This window comes from Ranitomeya variabilis, chromosome 2, assembly GCF_051348905.1.
Source record: "Ranitomeya variabilis isolate aRanVar5 chromosome 2, aRanVar5.hap1, whole genome shotgun sequence".
Classification (NCBI taxonomy): Eukaryota; Metazoa; Chordata; class Amphibia; order Anura; family Dendrobatidae; genus Ranitomeya; species Ranitomeya variabilis.
In genome coordinates, this window is record NC_135233.1 from 214,153,792 (window position 1) to 214,174,454 (window position 20,663).

The following is a 20,663-nucleotide window of genomic DNA, read 5'->3' on the forward strand; positions in this document are numbered from 1 at the left end:
GTCCCTTTATGAGGTTATAACTCTGGAACGCTTCACCGGATCCTGGTGATTCTGACAATGTTTTCTAGTGACATATTGTACTTCATGATAGTGGTAAAATTTCTTTGATATTACCTGCGTTTATTTGTGAAAAAAATGGAAATTTGGCGAAAATTTTGCAATTTTCCAAATTTGAATTTTTACGCAATTAAATCACAGTGATATGTCACAAAATACTTAATAAGTAACATTTCCCACATGTCTACTTTACATCAGCACCATTTTGGAACCAAAATTTTTTTTTGTGACGGAGTTATAAGGGTTAAAAGTTGACCAGCAATTTCTCATTTTTACAGCACCATTTTTTTTTAGGGACCACATCTCATTTGAAGTCATTTTGAGGGGTCTATATGATAGAAAATAACCAAGTGTGACACCATTCTAAAAACTGCACCCCTCAAGGTGCTCAAAACCACATTCAAAAAGTTTATTAACCCTTCAGGTGTTTCACAGGAATTTTTGGAATGTTTAAATAAAAATGAACATTTAACTTTTTTTCCACACAAAATTTACTTCAGCTCCAATTTGTTTTATTTTACCAAGGGTAACAGGAAAAAATGGACCCCAAAAGATGTTATACAATTTGTCCTGAGTACGCCGATACTCCATATGTAGGGGTAAATCACTGTTTGGGCGCATGACAGAGCTCGGAAGCGAAGGAGCGCCATTTGACTTTTCAATGCAAAATTGACTGGAATTGAGATGGGACGCCATGTTGCGTTTGGAGAGCCACTGTTGTGCCTAAACATTGAAACCCCCCACAGGTGACATGATTTTGGAAAGTAGACCCCCTAAGGAACTTATCTAGATGTGTTGTGAGCACTTTGACCCACCAAGTGCTTCACAGAAGTTTAAAATGCAGAACCGTAAAAATAAAAAATCATATTTTTTCACAAAAATGATCTTTTCGCCCCCAATTTTTTATTTTCCAAAGGGTAAGAGAAGAAATTGGACCCCAAAAGTTGTTGTACAATTTGTCCTGAGTACGCTGATACCCCATATGTGGGGGTAAACCACTGTTTGGGCGCATGGGAGAGCTCGGAAGGGAAGGAGCGCCGTTTGACTTTTCACTGCAAAATTGACAGGAATTGAGATGGGACGCCATGTTGTGTTTGGAGAGCCACTGATGTGCCTAAACATTGAAACCCCCCCCCACAAGTGACACCATTTTGGAAAGTAGACCCCCTAAGGAACTTATCTAGAGGTGTGGTGAGCACTTTGACCCACCAAGTGCTTCACAGAAGTTTATAATGCAGAGCCGTAAAAATAAAACAAATTTTTTTTCCCACAAAAATTATTTTTTAGCCCCCAGTTTTGTATTTTCCCGAGGGTAACAGGAGAAATTGGACCACAAAAGTTGTTGTCCAATTTGTCCTGAGTACGCTGATACCCCATATGTGGGGGGGAACCACCGTTTGGGCGCATGGGAGGGCTCGGAAGGGATGGAGCGCCATTTGGAATGCAGACTTAGATGGAATGGTCTGCAGGCGTCACATTGCGTTTGCAGAGCCCCTAATGTACCTAAACAGTAAAACCCCCCCACAAGTGACACCATTTTGGAAAGTAGACCCCCTAAGGAACTCATCTAGATGTGTTGTGAGAGCTTTGAACCCCCAAGTGTTTCACTACAGTTTATAACGCAGAGCCGTGCAAATAAAAAATATTTTTTTTCCACAAAAATTTTTTAGCCCCCAGTTTTGTATTTTTCCAAGGGTAACAGGAGAAATTGGACCCTATATATTGTTGTCCAATTTGTCCTGAGTACGCTGATACCTGATATCTGGGGGGAACCACCGTTTGAGCGCATGGCAGAGCTCGGAAGGGAAGGATCATCATTTGCAATGCAGACTTAGATGGATTGGTCTGCAGGCATCACATTGCGTTTGCAGAGCCCCTAATGTACCTAAACAGCAGAAACCCCCCACGAGTGGCACCATTTTGGAAAGTAGAACCCCTAAGGAACTCATCTAGATGTGTTGTGAGAGCTTTGAACCCCCAAGTGTTTCACTACAGTTTATAACGCAGAGACATGCAAATAAAAAAAAAAAATTTTTTCCACAAAAATTATTTTTAGCCCCTAGTTTTGTATTTTCCCAAGGGTAACAGGAGAAATTGGACCCCAAAAGTTGTTCTCCAATGTGTTCCGAGTACGCTGATACCCCACATGTTGGGGTAAACCCCTGTTTGGGCGCATGGGAGAGCATGGAAGGGAAGAAGCACTGTTTTACTTTTTCAACGCAGAATTGGCTGGAATTGAAATCGGACGCCATGTCACGTTTGGAGAGCCCCTGATGTGCCTAAACAGTGGAAACCCCCCAATTATAACTGAAACCCTAATCCAAACACACCCCTAACCCTAATCCCAACAGTAACCCTAACCACACCTCTAACCCAGACACACCCCTAACCCTAATCCCAACCCTATTCCCAACCGTAAATGTAATCCAAACCCTAACTCTAATTTTAGCCCCAACCCTTGCCCTAACCCTAACCCTAGCCCTAACCCTAATGGGAAAATGGAAATAAATACATTTTTTACATTTTTTTTATTTTTCCCTAACTAAGCAGGTGATGAAGGGGGGTTTGATTTACTTTTATAGCGGGTTATTTAGCGGATTTTTATGATTGTCAGCCATCACACACTGAAAGACGCTTTTCATTGCAAAAAATATTTTTTGCGTTACCACATTTTGAGAGCTATAATTTTTCCATATTTGAGACCACAGAGTCATGTGAGATCTTGTTTTTTGTGGGACGAGTTGACGTTTTTATTGGTAACATGTTCGGGCACGGGATATTTTTTTGATCACTTTTTATTCCGATTTTTGTGAGGCAGAATAACCAAAAACCAGCTATTCATGAATTTCTTTTGGGGGAGGCGTTTATACCGTTCCGCGTTTGGTAAAATTGATAAAGCAGTTTTATTCTTCGGGTCAGTACGATTACAGCGATACCTCATTTATATCATTTTTTTTTTGTTTTGGCGCTTTTATACGATAAAAGCTATTTTATAGAAAAAAAAAATATTTTGGCATCGCTTTATTCTGAGGACTATAACTTTTTTATTTTTTCGCTCATGATGGTGTTTGGCAGCTTGTTTTTTGCGGGACAAGATGACGTTTTCAGCGGTACCATGTTTATTTATATCCGTCTTTTTGATCGCGTGTTATTCCACTTTTTGTTTGGCGGTATGAGAATAAAGCGTTGTTTTTTGCCTCGTTTTTTTTTTTTACGGTGTTCACTGAAGGGGTTAACTAGTGATATTGTTTTATAGGTGGGGTCGTTACGGACGCGGCGATACTAAATATGTGTACTTTTATTGTTTGATTTTTTTTATTTAGATAAAGAAATGTATTTATGGGAATAATTTTTTTTTTTTTATTTATTTAGGAATTTTTTTTTTATTTTTTTTTTTTTACACATGTGGACATTTTTTTTTTTACTTTTTTACTTTGTCCCAGGGGGGGACATTACAGATCGATGATCTGATAGTGTGCACAGCACTCTATCAGATCACCGATCTCACTTACATCGGTGCAGGCTTACCAGTGCCTGCTCTGAGCAGGCACTCGGTAAGCCACCTCCCTCCCTGCAGGACCCGGATGCCGCGGCCATCTTGGATCCGGGACCTGCGGCGAGGAGGGAGGTAGGAGACCCTCGGAGCAACGCGATCACATCGCGTTGCTCCGGGGGTCTCAGGGAAGCCCGCAGGGAGCCCCCTCCCTGCGCGATGCTTCCCTATACCGCCGGCACACCGCGATCATGTTTGATCGCGGTGTGCCGGGGGTTAATGTGCCGGGGGCGGTCCGTGACCGCTCCTGGCACATAGTGCCGGATGTCAGCTGCGATAGTCAGCTGACACCCGGCCGCGATCGGCCGCGCTTCCCCCTTGAGCGCGGCCGATCGCATATGACGTACTATTCCGTCCTTGGGAAGTAGGGCCCACCCCACATGGACGGAATAGTACGTCTAATGACAGAAAGGGGTTAAAAGAGTTCCTGTGTTTTTCTTGGCGGCTTTATATACCCCGCACAGAACTAGTGTTTATGGTGTTGGCAGTTATTTTGTGTTTATCTATGAGATTTTAAATATCATTAAAAGTTATCTTTTAGGGTATTTTGGTTCTTTTTTGGTTGTTATATTCATTATACCCCTACATTACTTGGTTTGGTTTTTCGCTATGTCTTTCCTCATGTGCAGGGCATTGTAGAACCTTAGGGATTCAGGGTTACGGCAACTAGCTAACTGTCACTATCCGTGGTCGTAACCATGGATACCAAGGGTCCTGTTATGCTTGCACATGAGGAAAGAAACATAGCTAATCAGAAGAACTATTCTACATTTCTAATTGGAGGTATTTGCTAATATTATTACTACATCTACTATGTATTGGGATAGGATCTTGGAGATGGCAATACCCCTATAAGGGTACCGTTACACTAAACGATTTACCAACGATCACGACCAGCGATACGACCTGGCCGTGATCGTTGGTAAGTCGTTGTGTGGTCGCTGGGGAGCTGTCACACAGACCGCTCTCCAGCGACCAACGATGCCGAAGTCCCCGGGTAACCAGGGTAAACATCGGGTTACTAAGCGCAGGGCCGCGCTTAGTAACCCGATGTTTACCCTGGTTACCATTGTAAATGTAAAAAAAATAAATAAAATAAACCACTACATACTCACATTCCGGTGTCTGTCACGTCCCTCGCCGTCAGCTTCCCGCACTGACTGTTAGTGCCGGCCGCAAAGCACAGCACAGCACAGCACAGCGGTGACGTCACCGCTGTGCTGTGCTTTTACTTTACGGCCGGCGCTCACAGTCAGTGCGGGAAGCTGACGGCGAGGGACGTGACAGACACCGGAATGTGAGTATGTAGTGGGTTTTTTTTTTTACATTTACAATGGTAACCAGGGTAAACATCGGGTTACTAAGCGCGGCCCTGCACTTAGTAACCCTATGTTTACCCTGGTTACAAGAGAACACATCGCTGGATCGGCATCACACACGCCGATCCAGCGATGACAGCGGGTGAAAGAAAGTTTCAAACGATCTGCTACGACGTACGATTCTCAGCTGGGTCCCTGATCGCTGCTGCGTGTCAGACACAGCGAGATCATAAGTTTATCGCTGGAACGTCACGGATCGTGCCGTCGTAGCGACCAAAGTGCCACTGTGAGACGGTACCCTAAGTTTAGACTGATGTGTACCCCATGCAGAGACCCACTAGCAAGTAAAGACACTCAGCTGACCATTCTGACCCTATGTTTCTGATCAGTTCTCCTAGTAGATAGGATGAAGGTGCAAAACTTCACAGAGAGGTTATGTTAAGTACTAACCTCAACTTGCTCTTAGGAAACGTACGGCCATCTAACTGTACTGAATGGACAATGCCAGGGCAGGTGGAGAGGACATAATTTTGGGTCCGAGTGCAATCCAACAAAACATCTGGACCAATTTCAGTCTATGGGACTGGACACAAGCCCGATTTTTTCCTTGGACAGAGTCTGTCCAAGAGGGGGGTGGAAAAAAAAATCTATGCATGCCACATTTTGGTACAATACTCAGATCGGATCACACCCGGCCATGCAAGTCAATGAGTGCGTGAAAAACACAGGACTGCACTCGGATGACATCTGAGTGCAGTCAGATTTCCACGCACTCACAGAATGGAGACTATAGAGAAGCTTTTTTTCTCCCTCTCCTAATCAGAGAATCAGATCACACTATGCGGACACTGATCAGTATGTCATTTTCATAATTGGCCAGATGTATTCGGATGAGAGAATCTACAGTTGTCTGCACCAGTCCTCAGACTATCCAGGGACACACTGATAACACTCAGGAGTCAATGTATTAAAAAAATTCCAGAAGTAAACAGAAGCAGGACAAGGCTGAGAAGCCATTCACTTGAATGTTAGACAGACTGCAGTACTCCGCACGGCCACTAAGTGATGTGCAGCGCTGCAGTACCGCTTACATCCCGCCCATGCAGAGTAGTTAGATGATCCATAGAGGTGTTGGGTGGAGGACAACAATCCATCTCATACCGGTCGTCCCTGATATCTCCTTTATTAAGTTATACGGACAGGTGTTCGGTGGGGGACAAAGCCCCTTTAGGGGCCGAGTCGGAGTGACTGGAGACTCAGCAAAGGAGAGGAGCCTGCGCAGAAAAGTCCTGATGAAGTTTTGAGAGCTGCACTTTCGATCTCCATATGCGCCAACCCAGGAAATGACGGTAGCTGTGCGAAAACTCCAGCAAGTTACTGACAACAGTGACCCGTCACTCAGTGCCCAGAAGACTGTGGTGGGCATGGGGAAAAAAAAAAAAAAAATGATGATAGAGTCCCCTGCACGTTTACTTAAAAAAAAAAAAAAATTGGACAATCAAAAAAAATAAAAATAAATACAATTACTTGGGAATGGAATAAAGGACAAAAAAAAAAAAATAATCCAAATAAGGTTGAGAATTAATCTTTATTGCAGCGACCTAACATAGTAACATAGTAACATAGTTAGTAAGGCCGAAAAAAGACATTTGTCCATCCAGTTCAGCCTATATTCCATCATAATAAATCCCCAGATCTACGTCCTTCTACAGAACCTAATAAGTGTATGATACAATATTGTTGTGCTCCAGAAAGACATCCAGGCCTCTCTTGAACCCCTCGACTGAGTTCGCCATCACCACCTCCTCAGGCAAGCAATTCCAGATTCTCACTGCCCTAACAGTAAAGAATCCTCTTCTATGTTGGTGGAAAAACCTTCTCTCCTCCAGACGCAAAGAATGCCCCCTTGTGCCCGTCACCTTCCTTGGTATAAACCAGGGGTCGGGAACCTATGGCTCGCGAGCCAGATATGGCTCTTTTGATGGCCGTATCTGGCTCGCAGACAGGGCTCCTACCTGTCTATGGGAAGGATCAGTGGCGTAGGAAGGGGGGTGCGGGGGGGGGCGGTCCGCCCCGGGCGGCACAATGCGGGGGGCGGCACAATGCGGCGGTGAGTCAGTGGCGTATCTAGGGGGGCGCAGTCGGGCCGCCTAAAGCGGCGGTCCGCAGTGTCTCCCCCGGCGGCTGCATTCTGTCACCCGCCGCACTGGGAGTCAGCTGTTCTCTGTGCCGACTGTCAAGCTGACAGCCGGCACAGAGAAGCTGCGGCGCGCCGGCTCCCAGTGTTCAATTGTACTCGTATCTGTGATGCGAGTACAATTGAAGCTCTGACTGCCGGGTCAGAGCAACGCCAGCAGCGTGATCAGGTCATGTGATCACGCTGCTGACATCACTCACCTGCGCGGCAGAGCAGGAGATGCAGATCGACCAGGAGACACAGAGCGGTGGAAAGTGATCCAGTGGAGCTGAAGACACCGAAGGTGCAGGGGGGGATTTACTGTGAGTGGGGATGGGGGGCATATAATATTGTGGGGGGATTTACTGTGAGTGGGGATGATTTCATGTGAGTGGGGATAGTGGGATATATTATTGGATTGGGGATATTTAATATGAGTGGAGATGGGGGGATTTATTGTGGGGGGAAATTTAATGTGAGTGGAGATGGGGTATTTATTGTGTGTGGGGGGGAGATTTGTCATGGGGATGGGGGGATTTAATGTGTGGGGGAGATCTGAGGACACAAAATGAAGAGCAAAGGGGGAGATGGGGGGGCATATATGAGGAAACAGTATGGGGGATGGGTGCAGACAGCTTGGGGTCAAACGGGGGAATGTATGCGGACACAGTATGAGTAGCGATGTGAAAAACGTATGTGGACAGAGTACGGGGAGTGAGGGTGTTGGGATGTGTGCATGCGTAGCATGGGGGACAGTGTAAGGGCACAGCCAGGAGGGGACAGTATACAAAGGAGGGGGAGTGTGATGAGAGAGTACAGTATAAATACTGGGCCCTATAGGGGGGACACAGTGTGAGAGGTCAGTGTGAAGAGGGGTCCGGTATAGAAAGGGGAGGTCAGTGTGAAGAGCATGTACCATAAGACAGACAGTGTGGGGGTCATATTTTATGCAGACAATATAGTGAGGGGAAATTTTTTATTCAGGAGCATTATAATGACACTTGTATCTTTAAGGGCGTCATGTGGAGATTTTCTGCAAAAGAGCGGAGAAGATGGAAGTCTGCAGAGACAGCTGTGGATGAGAAAACTCAACATGGGGAGAACGGCTCCAGAGGAGACGTCATCTATCAGGTACCTGGATGTAAATGTTATTTGTGATACTAACTCTCATGTTTTTATTTATGTTAGGAGCATTAAAGGGGATGTCCAGGTTTGTGATGAGTCTGCAGTCATTCTTTGTGACTGCAGACTTCTGACTTCTCACAGTGCGCCCTGCACACTGTCAGGATTCTCTGGTGCTGGCGATTTACATACATGCGGTCACGTGCTGACTAGACATGTGTGGCCTCACTCTATGAAAATGAACTGAGTAAGGCCGGGCACGTCTAGTCGGAATGTGGTCAGAAGTATACAAATCACATGCTTGTGCTGACATGACTGTCCACCGGCAAGGGAGAATCCTGAAAGTGTGCAGTGCATGCGTTGTGAGAATTCAGAAGCGTGCGATGTCAGGATTCAGCTCCGCAGGTTCCAGTCGTCGACACATGGAAACTTCACTCATATGCGATTTTCATACTCATGGTCCTGTGACAACGAGCTTCTCTTCTGCTTCTCTCAGTTTTTCACTGAACATTGGGAGCTTAAGGGAGAGGAGCTCGTCGGTACATGACTAAGTGTGAAAATCGCATACGTTCTGGGGGGGGGGGGCGCCAAACTCGGGAACAGCCCCGGGCGGCAAAAGCTCTAGCTACGCCCCTGGGAAGGATGCATGCACCGCGCTCCATCAGGCCGCGGTGCACGCTGATATTGGTAGTTCTTTGATGGCCTGATAAGCATTGGCGGCAGTGGTGAGCGGCAGGGAGCATGGACTACATTTCCCATAACTCCCTGCATAGCCGCGCCGTCTGCAAGCACGTACGGCTCTCGCGGAATTATATTTCAAAATATGTGGCGTTTACGGCTCTCTTAGCCAAAAAGGTTCCTGACCCCTGGTATAAACAGATCCTCAGCGAGATATTTGTATTGTCCCCTTATATACTTAGATCGATTGTCAGGTTCCCTTTAAAGCAGGGAAATTAAACAGAGGGGGAAAAAAATAAGAACATTTATAAAAAATGAATAAGAAAACATGCAAAAATAAAAGAAACTACCTGGCACAATAGGACACCTTTCATTACAAAAGTGTCACCCTCTCTGCCAAACCACATATTTGTATGCAAAAACACAAGGATTGTTTTTCGGCAGCAATCTTCTCGTTGGAAAAATAAACTGCAAATTTTTTTCTTAAAAAGAGGGTAATTTTGAGGAATCTAAAATTTAATAAATATTCCGGTTTGTTTAACAAGTGTTTTACTGAACGGGCGAGTCCAAACTTTTGACTGCTACTGTTCAACACGATTATAAGGGATATAGAAAGGCACTAAAATTTCCACTAGTTAGTAAAGACAAAACTAATAAATGGGAATAATACTAGTTACTAAAGACAGAAAACTAATAAATGGGAATAATATTTTTTTTTATATTATTGGTATATTTTATTTTATTATGGTTAGCAGTTCTCTTTTATTATTATTAGTTATATTTTCTTTTTTCCCCATTGCTTACCAGTAACCCATAATTATTATTAATATATAATTAATCATCAATTATGGGTCACTGGTAAGCAATGTGAAAAGAAAATATAATAAAAAAATATATACTTATAATGCCCACAGTAAACCTGCCATACAGATTTAAAAAAAGCCCAGAAACCATCAATGAACATGATAAAGTCGCTAGGAGTATACTCAATATGAATCAGATGCACCCCAGCGCGTTTCCCCATCAGTAACATGGTCCATCAGGAGGTATCACAATATAGATGCCAGGTGCCATGATGGATGATGATAATGGCATCCGGCATCTATATTGTGATACCTCCTGATGGCAGGTATACTGTGGGCATTATAAGTATATCCAAAAAAAAAAAAAAAAAAAAAAAACAGATTTTGAGGGTATTCTAACCAATATTTTTTCTTCTGGTAAATCATGTGTGATGGTCACCCATCGAGGAGATACATCTGAGCCCATTTGTCATAAGCATCATGTGGCAAATTATTGCAATTGGTATTTTTATTGAATCATTAAAAGGTTAAATTTTAATGGAAACATATGTATACACACCAAGTTAGATTTCCTTCAACGTTTTTTAACTGTTTGGCAAAATATTCAATAGCCCAGGCAGCAGGAAACAGATGCATGGTGGCATGGAGAAACTATGGCGAGTGAACGCCAGGCACATTATTGTATTACAAGAACACGATCAATGCGGACACCAGGGACAGTGGTCAGAGATCAGCCCCTGCTGCTTGCCCGGCAGGGTGGGGGACTAATTACCCACCGCCCTAGCTTTATTGTGCTACAGTTTACTCCTCAACCACAAACATGGCCGGATAAGCAGATTATTACATGGAGGGGGTGAAACTGCTAGGAGAGTATATGGTTATTTGGATTTTTTTAGCGCACACTAGGACTATTTAATATTTTTTTAATTAAAAAAAAAAATTAAGCGAGTCAGCGTCCTTTGCACGCATCATTGGCGACAAAGTAAGATCTTGTGCCAGAAGTGGAGCTGCAGCATAATTTATTACCGCATGCCAGTAGTAAATGAGATTATATGGGGATTCTAAAAAAAATCCTACAAACCTACAACTTGGTCATCAGCGGTTTGTTCCCCCCCCCCCCCCCGTCAACCACTCCATTAGTGGTTGCAGCAATCCAGATTAATGGCTGTCACTAAATACATGGATCCCTCCTGAGTTGTAAAGGGCTACAAAAACATGGCCACCTAATTCCAGAAACAGTTGCACGCCTCTCCATGGGTTATGTCGGGTATTGCAGCTCATCTTCACTAAGGCTGAAACGCAGGGGCGGGACCAGATGTGGAGGCTGCACAATGATTTGCTGGCTAAATAATGAAGACATTGGCCACCGCGAAAGGGAGCGTTTAAGTGGTAATATCTCATCCTATCCTAGAGGCTCGTTCAGTGATTTTTCTTAATGTCGTCAGTGTTTTTAATCCTAATTTGGCCAGAGTCAGTTTTTATTATGAAAAAATGAAGTAATATTCATTTCCCCTCCATTAAAAACATACAGCACAAGGATGGCATCAGAATTTTGTCATGCTTTTTCCCCAGACTTGTAGAGTTGCGTTAACGAGTTTGATCCTAATTGGACATGTTGCAGTCATTTTGTGTTATCTGCAAAAATAAATTTTTCCGGATTTTTTTTTTCCTCAAAAATGGGGATGAGTTATTTCTCGTATATACCTTACTGGCTGCAGTAGAGCAGGGTTCCAAAATCGCTGCTGGTGGAGGCAATAGTGGGGCGATGCTGTGGGTCTCAGGCAGGGAGAAAGGGTTTTTTGGAGGTACGATGCTGCCGGTGTTCGGTGGTGAAGCGGCTCTGCAGACATTTTATGAATGCCTGGAGCCCTCGCACTTCCAAGGTTTACATTGCAGTGGACTCTGGGAAAATGGCCGTCGGGGGAGGCACAAGCACAGATGGAGATCTCAGCACCAAGATTTTAAGAAGTGTGGTGCACATGCTGCCCCCTATATCCACAGTGGAAACTGAAAAGAGCTGTGGGTTTCAGATCCGGTGCAGGTCAATATAGGCCAGAGGTGTCAAACTGCATTCCTCGAGGGCCGCCAACAGGTCATGTTTTCAGGATTTCCTTGTATTGCACAGGTGATAATTTAATCACCTGCACAGAATGATTCCAGCACCTCGTGGAATGCTAAGGAAATCCTGTATGCAAATTGCCTCTGCTGAAAAAAGAGGACTTAACTCTATAGCGCCACCTATTGCAAGTAGCGATCCTACAAGTCACAATCAACCCTTTAACGAGTCGTGCAATATGACTTAGGGAAATCCTGAAAACATGACCTGTTGGCGGCCCTGGAGGAATACAGTTTGACACCTCTAATATAGGCTGTGGATGTAGGTGCGAGTATAACCATGCGCCATGGGAAGGGTGAAATGCATTGTTGCCTGGGATCTTTTGCACAAGGCTATCCACAGTGGTAGATACTGCTGCGGGTATCAACGCAGGACCTCGTGTTTCGTGGGGTTGTAGCCTACAGGGGATTTGATTGAACACAGCATGTTACACCTGACAATTGAATTTTGGTGCCTGCACCTGCAAGACAGGTTGGATCAGGATAGTTCCCAGGATGGTTGCTCTGACATAGCACCCGATGTAGGTAAAATGTTGCAGCAGTTCGTATCATTAGAAATACATTGCACATAGCTTATTGTTACTCCATACGTGCAGTCAGGCGGCCGTATAAACCAGAATGAGATCAGGATGCAGTACACGGACTGGCTGGCGGCTCTCCCATCCAGAGCATGACAGCTGCACAGCAACACGCCAGCCAGTCTGAGCATTGTATTGCGATCCTCATCAAGTTATGACCGTCTGACTCTTCCCTTAGGGTACTGTCACACATTGGCACTTTGATCGCTACGACGGTATGATCCGTGACGTTCCAGCGATATCCATACGATATCGCTGTGTCTGACACGCAGCAGCGATCAGGGATCCTGCTGAGATTCGTACGTCGTAGCAGATCGTTTGAAACTTTCTTTCGTCGCTTGATCACCCGCTGTCATCGCTGGATCGTTGTGTGTGACACCGATCCAACGATGCGTTCGCTTGTAACCAGGGTAAACATCGGGTTACTAAGCGCAGGGCCGCGCTTAGTAACCCGATGTTTACCGTGGTTACCAGCGTAAAAGTAAAAAAAAAAAAAAAACGTACACACTCACATTCCGGTGTCTGTCCCCCGGCGTTCTGCTTCTCTGCACTGTGAGCGCCGGCCGGCCGGAAAGCGAGCACAGCGGTGACGTCACCGCTGTGCTTTCCAGCTGGCAGACACAGTGCAGAGAAGCAGAACGCCGGGGGACAGACACCGGAATGTGAGTATGTACGTTTTGGTTTTTTTTACTTTTACGCTGGTAACCACGGTAAACATCGGGTTACTAAGCGCGGCCCTGCGCTTAGTAACCCGATGTTTACCCTGGTTACCCGGGGCCTTCGGCATCGTTGGTCGCTGGAGAGCTGTCTGTGTGACAGCTCCCCAGCGGCCACACAACCACTTACCAACGATAACGGCCACGTCGTATCGCTGGTCGTGATCGTTGGTAAATCGTTTAGTGTGACAGTACCCTTAGGATGACATTAATATCAGATGTGTGGAGATCAGATTATTTTGGCATCCTAACCGATCAGCTGTATTCAGCTCCAAAGGAGTTCCAGTGGCCGAAACCGCACAGCTCAATACACAGCATAGTGGCCATTCTTAGGTACTGCAGCTCAGCTTCTATTCACTTGCATGTGGCAATCTGACTCTATACTTTTTTTCCCTTCTGACCACAGCAGGATTCAATTAATGGAGGTACCAAGTTGTGAAACCAATCTGCCACCGATGATCTACACCATGCATAGGTCATCAGTATCAAAGTCTTGGAGACTCCACCTAAAAGGAACTGTAGAAAGTTATAGAAACATTCCTGCTTTCTTCCAAACAAAAACAGTAACTACAGTGCACAGGTCTTGTATGGTATTGAAGCTTGGCCCCATTCATTACAATGTCCGGCACAGTGCACAGTTTTGGCACGGTTGTTGATCAGCGGCAGCTCTAACATTGGTGACTTTCTCCTCCCCGAGTATCAGGCTCCTGCAAAGACCAGAAGGCGACGTCACCAGCCGCGTGCCCCCGCCACCCTGTACGCGCGAATGGCACATCTGCTGCTGGGGTCACAGTTGTAGACATCTTTATGAACTTCCTGTGTCCAATCCATATTTTTCAGGTTTAGGTACAGGCTGTAGCTCTAAATCATTGTCGGTCACAAAACTGGAAGAAGCCTCAAAAAGCAATATTGGGCGTCCCCAATGGCCAGCTGTATTTTATGGTTCGGATCCAGCCAAAATTTCCCTGCAGGGCCAGTACAGGGGATAAGGAATTACACCAGGCCCACACATCCAGTCCTCCAGATAATACTTGACTGTACAGACAGCAGTGACTCCACAGCTTTCACTGATCATGGGGGGCGAGTAGCCCCAGCGTCACGTGTGTCCCAGAGATTTGGAAAAACAAATCTGTTACAGTACAGCAGCAAAAAGGTGTGATGCCAATGTACGGTTGAAATCATTAGATATCACTCCTGGAAAATACATGTATGCGCCCTCTAGTGTCCACACAGAGAGAAGCCGTATACACTAGAGCGCACGGAATGCCAGCCACCGCCATCAATGGCGCACCTCCCGTGTACATGGCAGCCTCTGGAATGAGAGTCCCACTCATCAGCATGTGCCAACCACCGCCATGAGAGGCGCCTCCCCTTGTGCGTGCCATCCTCCATGAGAAATGCCCCCTTTGCGCGTAATATCCTCTGCCATGGGAGGAACCCCCCCCCCCTTGCCTGTACTATCCTCCGCTATTAGAGGTGCCCCCCACACGTGGTATTCACCATGAGAGGTGCCCCACATATGGGCACGCCAGTCTCCACCATGAGACTAGTGCCAACAAGAAGGCACCAAGTTGCCACCACAGTTCTTGAGACCCTCAATTGTGGAGTTACTGGGGGCCGGAGCGTACCAGCCAGTGTTATGCCAGGTGCAGTCACTGGCATTCTCTATGGTGCCCTATGTTGTGCCCAGCCTCTCTGAGGCCAGGCACCGTGCATCGGATTTACACAGCAGGACTATTTAAAGGGGTTATTCCCTTCAGAAGCAACATATCGACCACTACATCATTTCCTACTAATTTGGCCCAATATATATTGATACACAAAAAAAGTCTCAGACGGCTCCTTTGAACAACTACAAATCTGACCGCGCGCTCTGGTGTGAACGATCAGAAAGTACAATATGCACGGCCTGCACAGGACGGCCAGATAACGATTAAATGATGGAAGTGCAACCGCAAGGAAAAGAGCGGCTGATGACATTTTACCTATCACTGTCCACGCGGCACTGACAGCTTAATAAATCTCTTTCTGGACCGAAGAACATGCTGACAACCTGCACAGAGAGGAAAGAAAACATCACCACCCTTTCCCCTAAGCAAGGCCAGCACTTTACATCCACCCACAACGCTTCCCTGCAAGAAGCTTCTATCAGTGCTGCTCCATGTAGTCCGCCCAATCTCTGCTAGTGACATGGGCCTGGAAGGTGCACATGGGGGCGCGCTGCACACAGGTGAATACAGCCCCTAGTGGCATCACACTGTCTGCAGAGAGCTCCCCCTAGTGGCAGCTATGAGCGAGCTCTGGAAGATGTCAACCATCACTACTCTTAGGGCTAAGCAAAGAAAAAAAAAAAAAAGAACCTAAGCAACCTACACAAAACCAGAAATACTACAATTAACCAATCCTTTACCACTTGGGGGGGGGGGGGGGGGAAAGAGTTCCGGTAATTTACCTTTTAAAAAGGTTACTCCCAGAAAATCAAGTCATCAGCTATGTATAGGATGGGGGATAACTTGCTGATCAGCAGGGGTCGGACTGCCGGGACCCCCAGCAATCCTGACAGAAATAGCCAAGTGACCATAGGCCAGGCCTGCAGGAATAAGAAAGTTAGGAATTCCTTGATTTTTTTTTTTGTAATAACCCATTAATCCCTATATCACTCTAGACCACCAGGGATGTGCCCAGAAATCCCTATATCAATGTAAACCACCAGGGATGTGCCCAGAAATCCCTATATCAATGTAAACCACCAGGGATGTTCCCATTAATTCCTGTGCACCAGGGATGTGCCCATTAATCCCTACATCAATGTAGACCACCAGGGATGTGCCCATTAATCCCTATATCAATGTAGACCACCAGGGATGTGCCCATTAATTCCTGTGCACCAGGGATGTGCCCATTATTCCCTATATCATTCTACACCACTAGGGATGTGCCCATTAATTCCTGTGCACCATGGATGTGCCCATTAATCCCTATATCAATGTAGACTACCATGGATGTGCCCATTAATTTTAGTGCACCATGGATGTGCCCATTAATCCCTATATCAATATAGACCACCAGGGATGTGTCCATTAACCCCTATATCAATGTAGACCACCAGGGATGTGCCAATTAATTCCTGTACACCATGGACCTGCCCATTAATCCTTATATCACTCAAGACCACCAGGGATGTTTAATTCCTGTGCACCAAGAATGTGCCCATTAATCCCTTTATCACTCTAGGCCACCAGGATGTGCCCATTAATCTTTCTGCTACCAAAAACCTGCCATTAATTCCTATACCACTCTATACCAGGAGGGACGTGACCCTTAACCCCCATTCTACTATAGACAAAGGATATGCCATTAATCTCTATGCCACCAAGAATGTGCCCAATAATTCCTGCGCCACTCTAGACCACCAGGGATGCACACAAAAGCCCCTTCACCTCCTTGGACAATCATACCTAAAAATAAACCTTTCACTGCCCGAACAATAGATGTTTAAGGGAAATCTGTCAGACGGATGAACCCTCCTAAGCTGCCTATATGGGCATGTAGGACAGGAATAAAATGATACCTTAATATCTGTGACCCAATGTTTTATTCCAGAGAAATCTACGTTTCTTATATGTAAATGAGCTGTTAAGATCTATGGGCCGGACATAGATCTCCCAAAGAATCTGCCTCCAGAGCTAATTGTAAATGATAGGGGGTGGTTCCAGTGTGAGACATGTAATGACTGACAGTCGGCTCTCATCTACATGTCTCACAAAAAACCCTATAGCCACCAAGATTAAACCACTAAACTCTTGCCTACCCCTTGGGGCACCAGACATGTGTTAATCCCCAAACTGCTGTAGACCATCAGGAAAGTCATAACCTGTGCAAACTGTAAATCATGTAGTTTGTAAAAAAAAAAAAAAAAAAATGCAGGAGGCTATGAATATAAACTCTCCATGTTACTGGCAGTAATGCAGCATGCTGTGGCAGGTAGCAGTAGCGCGGCTTTAATGCAATGCAGTGACTGGAAGCGTGCGTACGTGTGAATGATCACAAACACTTGCCCCTTTGGCATCATTCTGCCATTGCCCCAGGTCACATCAACAGACAGTTGGCATTTTTCACTAGCTCCTATGAAGATATGAAGGTAGTTGTTGGTGGCCAACGCATCCGAGCACAAATTCTATGGATTCCTGTGAAACGCGACAGCTCACACTCCCAAGACCAAATCAGGCACAGAAAACAATCGCAACCGGTACAGGGTACGTAAAAACAACAAGGGGTCCGCAACATGTCACCCCAGCCAGATCTCATCTCGAGCATCGCGGACCCTTACTAAAGCATCGAGATGAAGGGGACGGACAATATCCACCAGGCATTGTGTGTACTATCAGGCAGAGTGTACGAGAGAATATGGATATACTGTATACACACACACCGTGACATGACCGACGCAAACAGGCGACATTATTGTACCGCTCATGTACACGGCTGATCGTCTGTGTAATGTAAAAATATATATATATATATATATATATATATATATATATATATATATATATATATATTCTCACATTGCAGATATAAATGGTGTGTGTATACACACATACATATATGTACATACATAAGCAATATGCATGTATCGATATCACGGCCACTAATATACACACACATGCACATTATGCATATATATAGTAAGCATGCCATATACTACACATTATGAATATCCTGTACATATAGCATATATATTCATAACATAATAGGTACACATTCTGTGCGTTTTATGTATCTACTTAAGTACGTGTATGATGGTGAGTGTGTATTCGGAATCCTTGTGTACATAGATTGCATACAAGCATTGTGGAGATATATATATTACACACAATCCATACACAAGCATTATTTATTTACACATTACACACGTGTGCGTGCATATATACATACACGGTATATTCTACATGTTACGGCTATTACACATATTATACATACACACTGGATGATACATACACACTATGGATGATATCACATCTTCCACACAAATGACACTATGAATGATGTATACACCTATATTATACACACAAACAGTATGGATAATATCACACACCGTGCACACATATAATCCATGTTACACACACACACACACACATATATATATATCTATATATTTTACACACTGGATACCACACACCGTGCACACGTATATCCATGGAACACACATATATTACACACTGTGGATGATATCACACATATATTACACACTGTGGATGATATCACACATATATTACACACACCGTGCACACGTATAGTCCACGTTACACCGTGTCTCCTCCACCGCACAGCCGCTGTTCCCCGACCTCTCTGCCCGGCTGCCATTATTACAGTGACTATATGACTAGCGGCTTCCCCCCCATTACAGTCCAGGCACCCGGCGCAGTCCTCCCTACCCGCAGTCCAGGCCGCCCCGGCAGGCTGTGCCCCGCAGGCTGTGTCCCGGCCTCGTCGTCTCCCCTCGGCCCCGCTCCTGGCCGCAGCTCCTCTCCACCAGCTGCTGCTCCTTACAGCCGTGTTATGTTATGCTGCTCTTTGCAACAAAACCCGACCCGCGTTAGCTCCGCCCTCGAACGTATTCCATTGGTCAATGCTTGTCAGTTCAGGGAGGCAGCTCTATGTGATTGGCAGAAGAGCCTGCCTGTCAGTCTTTGACTGCCCTCCCCCTTTTTTGTTCAGTTGACTGGACGTAGAAGTGAGATGAGCGGCCTCTGGCGGTGGAGTTCGGGAGTGACGTGCAGACCGTTACTAGGGTTAGAGCGTGTGAGAGCGGGAAAATAGCGATGTGTGAGGGGGGGGCCGCGCGCAGCGACTGCAGGGGGTGTCTGTCTGGTTATAGGGGGCGTCTGACTGCACAACTCCTTTCATACACAGCAGGGAGCCGGCTCTTTGTATCGGATCATTCACGAACGACACATCACTACCAGGGGGTCGTCGGCAGAGGGCGTGTGTCTGCATGTGGTGTCTGGCTATAGGGGGCATCTGACTGGAGAGGGTGTCTGCAGGGGGCTTCTGACTGGAGAGGGTGTCTGACTATAGGGGGCATCTGACTGGAGAGAGTGTCTGCAGGGGGCATCTGACTGGAGAGGGTGTCTGCAGGGGGCTTCTGACTGGAGAGGGTGTCTGCTGAGGGCATCTGACTGGAGAGGGTGTCTGCAGGGGGCTTCTGACTGGAGAGGGTGTCTGCAGGGGGCTTCTGACTGGAGAGGGTGTCTGCTGAGGGCATCTGACTGGAGAGAGTGTCTGCAGGGGGCATCTGACTGGAGAGGGTGTCTGCAGGGGGCTTCTGACTGGAGAGGGTGTCTGCTGAGGGCATCTGACTGGAGAGGGTGTCTGACTATAGGGGGCATCTGACTGGAGAGGGTGTCTGACTATAGGGGGTCGTCTGCAGAGGGCATGTGTTTGTATGGGGTGTCTGACTGCAGGGGAAATGCTGGCTGATAAGGGGTGATGTATGCTGGATACATGTGGGGGGATCACTGCTGGTCTGGGGGGCTAATCATGTCCACAATAGCCGCAAAGATTTCTCCAATGGAGGTGAAGAATCTCTCCATTGCTGCCTGGAAGACTATTCTCATATCTATTGAATAAAACAATTTGCTGTTCATCCTTTTGAGTGTTTTTTTTTTCCAGCTTCTAGTTTTAAGAAAAACCTGACAGGGAAAAAAAGAAAGCACATGTATTTCCTGCAAAAAAAAAAACTGAAGGAAAAAAAATAAACACTTAAGGAAACTAAAAACTCCTCCAGAAACTTCCCAGAGAAGGAGGCGTGAAACGTCAGTGTGTTTAATTGCAAAAAAAAAATGCACAAAATTTCTAGTAGCAAACGTCAAGAAAAAAATCCTGCCCCCCCCCCCCTTTGTCCTCCAGCTGAGCCCTGACAAGATGCAGGATGAGGAGTAGATGTGCAATGCATTTGCCCCAGAAAGCCCCCAGCGTGTACCGTACATATCCATAGGCCCCTAATCTTCTTGTCTGTCTAATACTGGAGACACAAGAGAGGTTCTGAGGTGAGTAAAGGCTATTCACATTGCCGTCCACCCTGCCTTTTTGAATACTGGAGATACCAGATGTGCTGAGGTAAGAGGAGGCTGCTCACACTGCTGTCTATCTGATCTTATACTGGAGATACCAGAGGTGCTGAGGTGAGAAGTGGCTGCTCACACTGCTGTCCGCACTGTGTCCCTGGAATATGCTCATAGGAAACTGGATAATACAAAGTTTTGTTCTCATGATGGTGAGACCTCATATTTGTGTCTGCCCATGTCTACCCATGCCGATGGACTGTCCCCGATAAGTGGAGAAGGATGATTGAAAGTCTGTCACATATGGCTAATTAAGATGGAGGAGCAATGTAACGACACAGCATTTAATCTTAAGGCTGGAGTCACACTAGCGAGTTTTACGGACGTAAGAGCGCAGAAAATACGTCCGTAAAACTCCCCAAACAAACGGCACAATTATTCTCAATGGGGCTGCTCCTATCAGCCGTATATTACGCATC

At 45.8% G+C, this 20,663-nt stretch overlaps 1 protein-coding gene across 1 annotated transcript in view; it reads right to left on the bottom strand.

Moving 5' to 3' along the window:
- Nucleotides 1-18,693, bottom strand: part of SCAI (suppressor of cancer cell invasion) — a 138,503-nt gene extending 119,810 nt beyond the window's left edge. The window contains exon 1 of the mRNA XM_077283584.1: nucleotides 18,556-18,693. The gene's annotated coding sequence lies outside the window, so the exon portion shown is untranslated. The remainder of the gene's footprint in view (nucleotides 1-18,555) is intronic.
- Between the last annotated feature and the right edge of the window lie 1,970 nt (nucleotides 18,694-20,663).